Below are 10,880 nucleotides of genomic sequence, written 5' to 3'. Positions count from 1 at the left end.
CCAAGGCCTGCAGGCGACTTTGAGGGGAGCTTCCCGAGGGGACGTCGTCAAAGCCGAAGACTCGACAGAAGGCCGAGATGGCCTCAGACATGGCCGCGTGGTCGGCCTCCCTCTGCTCGGCCGCCTGAGCAAGCGCCTTGGTAGACTTACCAAGGGCAGACTCGAGCTCTGCGAACAGCCAAAGCGGAAGACCTCAAACACAAGTTGAGGAACCGAGCTGAAACAAAAACTTAAAACAGCCAAGACATACCTCCGGCTCGGGCACGCTGCTCCGAGGATGCGGCTTGGGCCACGGCTAGGTCTGCTGCAAGGGCTCCGACCCGAGCAGACGCCTCGGCTAACTGGACTCCAAGAGCCTCAGCCCGGCTTTCAGCCTCGGCGGCCCGACCCCGAGATTGGTCCCGCTCGCCGGTGACCTGGTCAAGCTCCGACTGCCACCGCTGCGCCTCTGCGCGTGCCGCTGCTGCCTCTGCTCCCAGATCGACACAGAGCAACCGAAGGTCTGCCACCTCGGCGCTCTGTTGGGAGAGGCGCGCCGTTGCCCTGGCAAGCGTGGTCCTCAGGGACCGCAGCGGATGAATGACAACTTGGCGGCGCTCAGATCTGTCAGATCCTGAGGGAAGGAAGCGGGGCGTCACAAAGAACGCCTCGATCACGAGAAAGGTATGCCTGAAATTATTACCTGGAAGAACTTGGGAACGTCCCTGCAAAGGACCTCCAAGGTCGACCGGAGCGACCCCACCGTTGCCTCGGCACACTCGCGAAGCCCGTCCCAAGACTGCTCTTCCCGCTCATCGTCGAGAACGAAGAGGGGATCCGAGGCCCCACGGGTCCGGAACCGAAGCTACTGGCGCCGCCCCTCAGGACTGCGTCGCGCGGGGACAAGACTGCCGCTCGACGGGACGGGTCGCGGTCCTGCGCCCCCTCCTCCGAGGCACCAAGTAGCGACGCCTCGACCATCTCAGCATCGGCGGCGACGGGTGGCTCCACGGCCAGAACGACAACGGCCTCGGCAGCAGCCGTCGCCAGCGCCGGCAGCATGTCTGGTGGGCCCGAGGCCATGGCCGCGCCAGCAGCCTCCCCCAGCGCGACGGCCGCCTCGACAGAAGAGCCAGCCTCGGGAGCTCGCTCCACGGCAACTGGTGCCGCCCGAGCCCCCCGCTGTGGGGCGTCTTGCGAGGTGGTCAGCTGGCCGGCGAGGCCCGGCGCGGCACTAGCTGCGGAAGCCGACGCCGTCTTGAGGACCTTCCGGGGAGCCAGATCGGTCGGACCATGACTCCGCTTGCTAAGGAGAAAAGGAAAATCAGGGTCGGGACATACGAAGGAGGAGCCAGGACGAAGATATCCTAAGATACTTACCCACTCCGGGCCATAATCAACCGTGCCTGTGGGGAGGTCTCTCGAACCTCGACCCCCGAAGGTACCACCGAGGTCTGCCTCGCTGCCAGCTTCGGTACCATCCTCGCCTTGGGCGCCCGAGGCACCCGAGGGACGGACTGCTCAGAAGCAGCCACGACGACCCGAGGATCGCCCTCCTGCGCAGCCGGCACAGGCGACGGTTCTCGGGGAACAGGCAGCCCGGTCTGACTCCCCGGGGTCACCTCAACTTCCCCGGCCGAGGGGTCAAGTACCCCCTCGGTCTGCCCCCGCTCTTCGGACCGGGACCCCAACGTCCTGGCCCCGGATACCGACGGCACCAGCCCGCTCGGGGGCTGGCTTGACGACCCCTGGCCCAGCCTCAGATTCGGGCTGAGGCCAAGGCGGGCAGCCATATCGTCGCCTTCATCGTCGTCGTCGTCATCAGGCGTCTCCGGCGACGGCTCCCTCGGGAGCCCATCCTTCTCCTGCCGACGACGGAGCTTTTCCAAGGCGCCCTGAGCCCGCATCCGCTCGCGGGCCCGAGCCTTCTTTGCGTCCTTTTTCTCCTTCCTCTTCTCCGCGGCAACCCTCCGCGCAGCTCGGTCCACCGCGTCCTTTGGGACCGGTGGCAGGAAAGGCTTGTGATGCTCTACCTCCTGGAGACAGACGAGAAGTCTCGGCTGTGAGAACCAAGGGCAATCCGACGCAAGGAGAAAGAAGGAGCGGACACTCACCAGGGACACACAACCGCGGTCAGGACGCATCAAGGGCTGGGAAAGGGCGCCGACGTCCGGCTTCCCCAACGTGACGGCTACCCGCCTGTGGAGGTCGTCGACGGGAAGGGGATCCGAGGACATCCGCAAACCTTCCAAGTCGGCCTCCGGCGTCATCTCCCAAAGCGGCAGCCGTCGCTCCGTCAAGGGAAGCACCCTCCGGCGATGAATGGCGGCAACCACTCCCGCAGCGGTGAGCCCTCCTTTCCGCAACTCCCCCAGGGCCTTCAGAAGGGGCTGGAGATTCTTCTGTCTATCGTGTGGGGTCCCGTAGCGCCAGTTATCGGCGGCGGCGGTCACCACTCGCTGAGAAAACGACGGGAGCCTCCCGTCGTCGTTTCGGAGATAGAACCACCGGCGCTGCCACCCTTTGTTCGAGGACGCAAGGATGGCGGGGATATACTGCGGCGCCCGCGACTGCCTCAGCTGGAGGATACAGCCACCAGCCCGCACTGTTGTGCGGACCCTTCTCTCCCCCGTCGGCAAGGCAAAAAGCTCCGCGGAGAAGAGATGAGTCCACAGGTCCCAGTGAGGGTCAATCCCCAAGTATCCTTCACAAACCGCCGCGAAGATGGCGGCTTGCGAGATGGAGTTAGGACTGAGGTTGTGTAGCTCCACCCCGTAGACGTGCAGAATCGCCCGCATAAAACGGCTTGCCGGCACTCCGAACCCCCGCTCGTGAAAGGAGACGAAGCTCACGACATACCCCGGTGGCGGGGACGGGGCGGCTCCGCTCGAGGGGGGGGGGGGCATCCACTCCGGCTGCGGGTCACCGGAGAGAGGGCGAAGTAAACCCTCAGCAACGAGGGCCTCCAGGTCATCCGCTGTGACGATGGAGAAAGGCCACGGGTCGCGCGGTGGAACAATGGTCACCCGGTCGGCCATCACCAAGCAGAGGAGGTGGCAGCGGAAAGGACTGGGTGAGCGGTTTCCTTTCTCTGGCTATTCCCTCGGGTTGCGAAAACCTAAGAAGGAGGCAAGTAGCAGAGCAAAGAACCGTCACCGGTCCCTCTCCCGAATATATAAAGGCCCAGGCGAGACCCATTCAACACTTCACCCGAACCCGCCGCAGGATTCAAAACTCAAAGCGAAACGCCCGTTCCTCGAACGGCTCGTGCACGCGCAACGACCGCCCCGTGAACCACTCGTCCCGTCGCATTAACTCTGCGGCAGGACGGACGACACCTTTGGCGGGCGAAGCAGGCGACGCTTCGCTTCCGCCATAATGACCGCGTCAAAAAAGGTGCTCCACGTCATTCGATTTCGTATCCTTTTCCTCTTCCTCTTTCTCTCTCTCAACAGGGACCGGGAAAGGGATACCCCGAAAGGGATCCTTCTCCGCGAAGGAAACGGGCCCCGAGCCCCCCTACTGATCAGAGGTTCGAAGGCTGGCCCCTCGAAGAGGTTCAACAGCCGCCTCAGAGCGCTCGGGCTCCACGCCCACTACTGGTCAGAGGTTCGAAGGTCGGCCCTTCGGAAGGGTTCAACGGCCGCCTCAGGCCACTCGGGCTCCGCGCCCACTACTGATCAGGGGTTCGTAGGCTGGCCCTCGAAAGGGTTCGACAGCCGCCTCAGACGCAGAGCGAGGGATGACCCTGGGTACGTTCGATACATAACCAAGGCTCGGGCTACGCTCCCGAGGTACCCTAGGACATTTCCGAGACCAACGAGAACGATTTTTGTAACGGAATCCCATCAGAGGGAGGCATCGAGCCCTCGGACCCCGTCAAAAGGGGACCGGGTCCGGCAAATCACCCGCATGTACTTTTGGAGTGCGCCTCCGGGCCACTAGCCGACCCCTAACAAATGGGGCACGAGCGTCCACTCGGATTACCCGTTAGCAGCTCACTGGAGACACCATGTTCGGTGCCCTCCAAGGGCAACATGGCGCTTTCCCCTCTCCTCCTTGCGGAAAGGCGACGCAGGGGCGTATGTAAAAAAGTCGAGTCTGTCCTTGACCGCCCTCTCGCTCTGTGCAGAGGCTCGGGGGCTGCTCTCGCAAACCCGGCTCCGGCCAAACCGTTGACAGCGTCAACATACCAGCCCGAGAACTTGGGACCCGACCGTGCACCCGGACTACGGCCAGCTCACATGAGGGAACAACCAGACCGACCGAAGCATCGCGAAACGCATTAAGACCTCGAAGGAGTCAAACCACTCCTCCGAGGCCTCGGGGGCTACACCCGGCGGGTGCGCTCGCGCGCACCCACCAGACAAAATGCAACCGAGAAAGGTCGGTCCCCTTGCAAAAAAGTGCGACAAAAGCCTCCAAGCGAGTATTAACACTCCCTTTGAGGCTCGGGGGCTACTGTCGGGGACCATAATTAGGGGTACCCCCAAGACTTCTAATCTTAGCTGGTAACCCCCATGCTGCAAAGGCCTGATGGGTGCGATTAAGTCAAGGCTCGGTCCACTCAAGGACACGATCTCGCCTCGCCCGAGCCCAGCCTCGGGCAAGGGCAGCCGACCCCGGAGGATCTACGTCTCGCCCGAGGGCCCCCTCAAGCAACGGACACACCTTCGGCTCGCCCGAGGCCCGGTCTTCGCCAAAAAGCAACCTTGGCCAAATCGCCACGACGACCGACCGTATCGCAGTAGCATTTAATGCAAAGATGGCATGACACCTTATCCTGACGCGCGCCCTTCAGTCAACAGAGCCGAAGTGACCGCAGTCACTTCGCCGCTCCACTGACCGGCCTGACAAGAGGACAGCGCCGCCTGCGCCGCTCCGACTGCTGTGCCACTCGACAGAGTGAGGCTGACAGCAGCCAAGTCCGGCCTCGGGCGCCATAGGAAGCTCCGCCTCACCCAACCCCTGGGCTCGGACTCGGCCTCGGCCCCGGAAGACGATGAACTCCGCCTCGCCCGACCCCAGGGCTCGGACTCGACCTCGACCTCGGAAGACAGACTCGACCTCGACCTCGGAGGAGCCTCCGCCTCGCCCTACCCAGGGCTCGGACCGACCACGTCACAGAAGGGGCCATTATTACCCTACCCCTAGCTAGCTCTGGCTACGAGGAACAAGACCAGCGTCCCATCTGGCTCGCCCCGGTAAAACAAATAATGATGGCGCCCCGCATGCCCCATGACGACGGCGGCTCTCAGCCCCCTTACGGAAGCAAGGAGACGTCAGCAAGGACTCGACAGCCCCGACAACTGTCCTTCCGCAAGGCTCCAGCGCTCCTCCGATGGCCACGACATCACACGAACAGGGTGCCAAAACCTCTCCGGCTGCCACGACGGCATGTACTTAGGGCACTAGCTCCTCTCTGCTAGACACGTTAGCACGCTGCTACATCTCCCATTGTACACCTGGACCCTCTCCTTACGCCTATAAAAGGAAGGTCCAGGGCCCTCTTACAGAGGGTTGGCCGCGCGGGGGGAGGACGGGACGGCGCGCGCGTAAGCCTCTCGCTCCCTCCCACGCGGACGCTTGTAACCCCCTACTGCAAGCGCACCTGACCTGGGCGCGGGACAAACACGAAGGCCGCGGGTTTCCCCTTTTACGCCTGTCTCCCTCCGGCTTTCCCCCCTTCGCGCTCCGTCTCGCGCCGACCCATCTGGGCTGGGGCACGCGGCGACAATTTACTCGTCGGTCCAGGGACCCCCCGGGGTCGAAACGCCGACAGGCTGCCACGACGGCATGTACTTAGGACGCTAGCTCCTCTCTGCTAGACACGTTAGCGCACTGCTACATCTCCTATTGTACACCTGGGCCCTCTCCTTACGCCTATAAAAGGAAGGTCTAGGGCTCTCGTACGAGAGGGTTGGTCGCGCGGGAGGACGGGACAGCGCGTGCTGGCCTCTCGCCCCCTCCCACGCGGACGCTTGTAACCCCCTACTGCAAGCGCACCCGACCTGGGCGCAGGACAAACACGAAGGCCGCGGGTTTCCCATTTACGCCTGTCTCCTTGTTTCCCCCCTTCGTGCTTCGTCTCGCGCCGACCCATCTGGGCTGGGACACGCGGCGACAATTTACTCGTCGGTCCAGGGACCCCCCGGGGTCGAAACGCCGACACATGCATTACTACCACTCGTTCTTATCCAGGCACTAGTTGCATGCACGCAGGAGGTGCGTGTGGTCTCTCTGTCCGCGCAGTGAAGCAGTTCCATCTCTCTTATTTTGACCGTACATCTATCCTCAGCTACAACCGCTTTGAACGATTCTTTAGGAGCTGCCGCTTGGACAGATTGGTCACAGAGCCGCTAGCAGGGCGGTTCGCGCGGCACAGGCACGCGGGGTACTCTATCGAAGCAGTTCGCACAGTGCGTGGCCAGCAGAGCCACTGCCGCCGTGTTTTTTAATTAGCCACGATAAACAGTAGATTCATTCTACTCACAAAGACATACCACTTGATTTCTAGAGACGGAATCGAAGGCTGTCGCGTAAGACAGTTCGGCTAGGTCGGAGAACCTGCCGGCTTGACAAAGAGTTGATGCAGATCTGATCCCCAACAACGTCGAGGTAGAGCGTGCTGATAACGTGTTGAGAACTATGTTACCATGGATCACCAGATCCACTCCCTTCCCTCCCGTCAGCAGATTAGGCGCGAGAAGCTATAGAAGACCCGTTTCCCTTCCCATAAGCACGACATAGAAACACACGAGACATAAGGTATAGGGTTGATTCTCTGGCCTCTTTCTCTTCTATGTAATATAAAGGAGTGTACAAGTTTCTTATATAGAGATGTGAGACACTTCAGGGGCCCACATAACCCTAACTAGGGTTACTTAACACAAACGACTCCAACCCTAGCCTGTGGAGCTCCTCCCAAACGCCATCGCTCGTCCGCCGTTGCCACGAGCTCATCCGCCGTCGCTCGTCCCCACGAGCTCCCAGCGACTCCCCATCCCCACGAGCTCGTCCGTCGTCGCTCCATCGAGGGACCTTGGGATTCATCCGCGTCGGTGCACACCTAAAGAGCAATGATCCACACCGAGCTCTCCATCGGTGCCCCCTTCCCCTCGACAAGGTAAGATCTCACTCTAGATCCCCGTCTTGCTGCATCTTGTCGCGCGTGAAAGAGAGAGGTGGGCTGAGAAGAAGGCAAGAGGGCTTGGACTGGAGGAGCGGAGGGGCTGGGGTGGCATTATATAGAACTGGGTCAGATCGACGATGTGACGGGCAGGGGCGGGTCTCGTTCAATTCAAGGGTATTCAAATGAATACCTATTATTTTGGCAAAAGAACTTCAGTATATATACATGTATATAGTGTATATGCATAGATAGAAAATGAATCAAATAAATAAAGGAATTATGTTAATTTGGACCCAAAATATCTCCATCCTATTTCTCATACCTAACTAATCTAACAGTTTGTCGTGGACCATGAGGCCCAACAGAGCGACAAAACCCACCTCAGTACCTCACGGCAAAAAAAATCCCCAAACCTTATTGTAGTCGCACCATGGCAGGGTCATCAGATGGGCCAGCCACCAAGTCGTGGTCACGTCTTATAGCCCCACATGCCATGGAGACACCAGCAACTTCGTTGCGCCATTGTGGCTTCGCAGCACAGCTAGGTACCTAGACTTGACCGACTAACTGTCATTGCATTGCATCTGGCCTCGTTGTTGCATCGTCTGTCGTCCCTCGTCCGAGGCTTCAATCCACCATAGTCAGGCGCGTCACCGCGTGCAAGGACAGACAGCCAGGGGGCAAGGTCCCATCATGCCAATGTCCAAGCCCACCTAGCCTGTGGCCACCCGACCTTGACCTCCCCTGATTTGCTGCTTGCAGTACTGGGATGTAGATGGGGCATTAGCGATTGGAAAATGCCAAAGAGGATAAACAACCAGCCAGCAACCGAGCAACAACAAACATATGCATTTCGATTTAAAACTTTTGAAATAGTTTCATGAAATTTGAGTTTAGTAGACTAGTTATTGAATCAGTTATTACTATAGCGAGTGTGCTTAATTATATGTTATATATATATAATTAATTATATATATCGATAGACATGTTTTAATCTTCCAAAAAAACCATCTTATAAAAAAATCGAATACCCACCCTCTAAATCATTGGCCCGCCACTGGTGACGGGGAGCGGAGAGCCGTGCGGAGGGCGGCTTGTAGACGACGGACCCCGTCCGGCGGGCCTCCCCTCACTTCTTACCGTCGGGAGCTGTGCCTGTGACTGCCCCACCTAAGCTAACTCCAAATTACCTGTCCTAATCATAATGGCTCGCTCCCCTCCACTGGCCTGCGTAATATTCATTCGCTCGCCTGTTCACAGCTAACGCGGCAACGATGTGGCCGAGAATTGAAAAAACAGAGCAACAGATTTGAAGACCGAGGGCAGAACCGATGTGTGTGGAGAGTGGAACTGTAAGTTTCGTCTTGCATTAGTCCGTCTGATTCCGGATTAGGATTGGTGCTCTGCTACGTTTCCATGAACTGTTCAAAGCAGAGTAGGAGTAGCGAAGGCAGAAGACTGATCATGCGTTCTTTTGCTGTGGTGTGTTAGTAGCTACCCGTGACACATCTCGTCTTTCTTGAAACGGAGGAAGACGTCGCAGGTGAAGCGTGCATTGTGCCTTTTTTTGTTTTTTTCTAGTGGTAGAGGCAGGAGCCTTGCACTTGTGTGTGTGTGTGGTGGAGGAGAAAAAAAAAGAACAGGCTTTGATGTTCTCAGAAACTGAAGTTCAGATCTAATAGTGCATGGAAAATCCTCAACCCTGAGAAATCGATTTTCGCACTCTGATTTGTAATGCTGTACTGTAATTAGACAAACGCGTGGCACGTGGAATAACTGCTGGCAAACACAAACAAGAAAAAGGGGTGGCCTACGCCGCTACGCGACAACCGTGCTCGCAATAACAGAGAGCGAGGAGTCCTTTTTTTTTTGACGATGTGCTCCACACACATCACAGTTCGCTTACTTCTCTGACCTCTGAAAACGAGTGCGGAACTGGGCGACGGGAGGCCTATATGTATCATTTTTACATGTCTTGTTGACAGACTCCCTATCTTGTTTCTAGCATTTTCAGTTGTTTTTTTGTTTCCATCGTTGTATAGATATTAAATATTTCCCCCCTTTTATGTTGATAGTAGTATGCTTTGGTCTGTAGATGCCTTGAATTTTTAGTTCAATTGGATAACTTGCCTTATAAGTTCAATTGTTATCCACTTCTCTAAATATGGGTTCTTGGGAGGAGCAAGTTAGACAATTTTTGTTAGACGAGGAAGAAGACGACGATGAGTTGTTCTTTGTTATTCTCACTACTATAATTCCATACCTCTCAGAAGAGAAAGAGCCCATCCACACCTCCTCACTCACTGGTGCTAAAAAGGTTAGAGAAATCCTTGAAGGACATGAGAGTTGGTACAAATCCGAGTTCCGAATGGAGCCAGCAATATTCAGAACCACAACAAATTTTCTTAGAAGAGAGAATTTACTATGAGATACACGAGGAGTTACTGTTGAGGAGCAGCTTGGGATGTTCATGTACATGATCTCCCACAATGCTAGTAACCAAATGCTACAGAAGGCTTTTCAACATAGTGGAGAGACTATCCATAGAAAAATATCTGAAGTATTTGATATTGTTCCCACACTAACTCAGTGTTTTGTGAAGCTTCCTGGCTCTATCCAAACTCATACCAAAATTGCAACGGATTCTAGGTTCATGCCATTTTTCAGGTGTGCTATCAATTCCAAACACAATTTGCTTAATTGTTTCCCTTTCCACTACACCATGACACAATATTATCGACGGATTGTCTGATGGTAAAACACCTGAATAATGTCGCATAGTCCGTCGGTAAAGTGTTTTGCCGACAAATAATGATTGTTGGCAAAAGCCCTGTCGGCAATAACCTTTACCGGCAGACATAGATCTCCCGGCAAACTATCTGTCGACAATGTTGACGTTATTGCCGACGGACATGTCTTTGCCGTCGGACAACGTTTTGCCGACATATTCCTTGTGTCGACACCTTGTGTGTCGCTAAAATTTTATATGCCAACAGATTGTCTGATGTTGTTCCTTATGTGCAGTTAAAAAAATCTATGTATACAAATATATGCTAATGAAACAAATAATAAAGTGATTATGATACACATTGCATGACAACTTGAATAATATGTAGATCAGAATATATGAAATTTGATTACTACAAGAGAGATCGACCTTTGACTTTGGATTCCAACATAAATTTGTTTGGAACATGATTTGTGAAATGAACATATAAAATATAATAGCATACATGTTTCCTAAATTCTGATGTGATCTTTCAGTACTATTACATGCAAAAGTCTAAAGATCCATCTACTCTCCCTACTAAAATCTCTCCATCAGCTCGGTGTTACGCCAACGGCTAGCATGCATGCTCGTAATCATTTTCTCACGCACTTCAAGCATCAACTCAATCTGATCCTACGTGCTTCCAACACCTCTTCCTGTAGCAGATTCTGATAATTTGTCAATTACTGTATTATCATGTCTATAAACTCCCAACAGAAAATACAAACTAAAAGTGCACAAGATTACAAAGAAATAGAACATGAAAACATGCTCCAATAAAAATGGAAATAGGGCCACCCAAAATAAAAGAACGCTCCAACTAACTAAATCAGACACAACTCCAAAATTTACTAGATCAATCAATATGTACAAATAGGCTTGAGAACCATGAAGCCTTAACAACATGACAAACTCTCCACCAAAAACTACCATGAACCAAACAATACAAATCATCAGACAGACTGATAAATTTTAGAGCATCACCTAAAGCCCAACCAC

At 55.3% G+C, this 10,880-nt stretch overlaps 1 pseudogene; it reads left to right on the top strand.

The window, feature by feature from the left end:
- The first annotated feature begins 9,275 nt into the window (after positions 1–9,275).
- On the top strand, positions 9,276–10,139 carry LOC109939712 (uncharacterized; annotated as a pseudogene).
- The last annotated feature ends 741 nt before the right edge of the window (positions 10,140–10,880 follow it).

Source organism: Zea mays, chromosome 5 (genome assembly GCF_902167145.1).
Source record: "Zea mays cultivar B73 chromosome 5, Zm-B73-REFERENCE-NAM-5.0, whole genome shotgun sequence".
NCBI lineage: Eukaryota > Viridiplantae > Streptophyta > Magnoliopsida > Poales > Poaceae > Zea > Zea mays.
The sequence above is the reverse complement of the archived record's forward strand: the minus strand, read 5'-3'. Positions and strand labels throughout refer to the sequence as shown.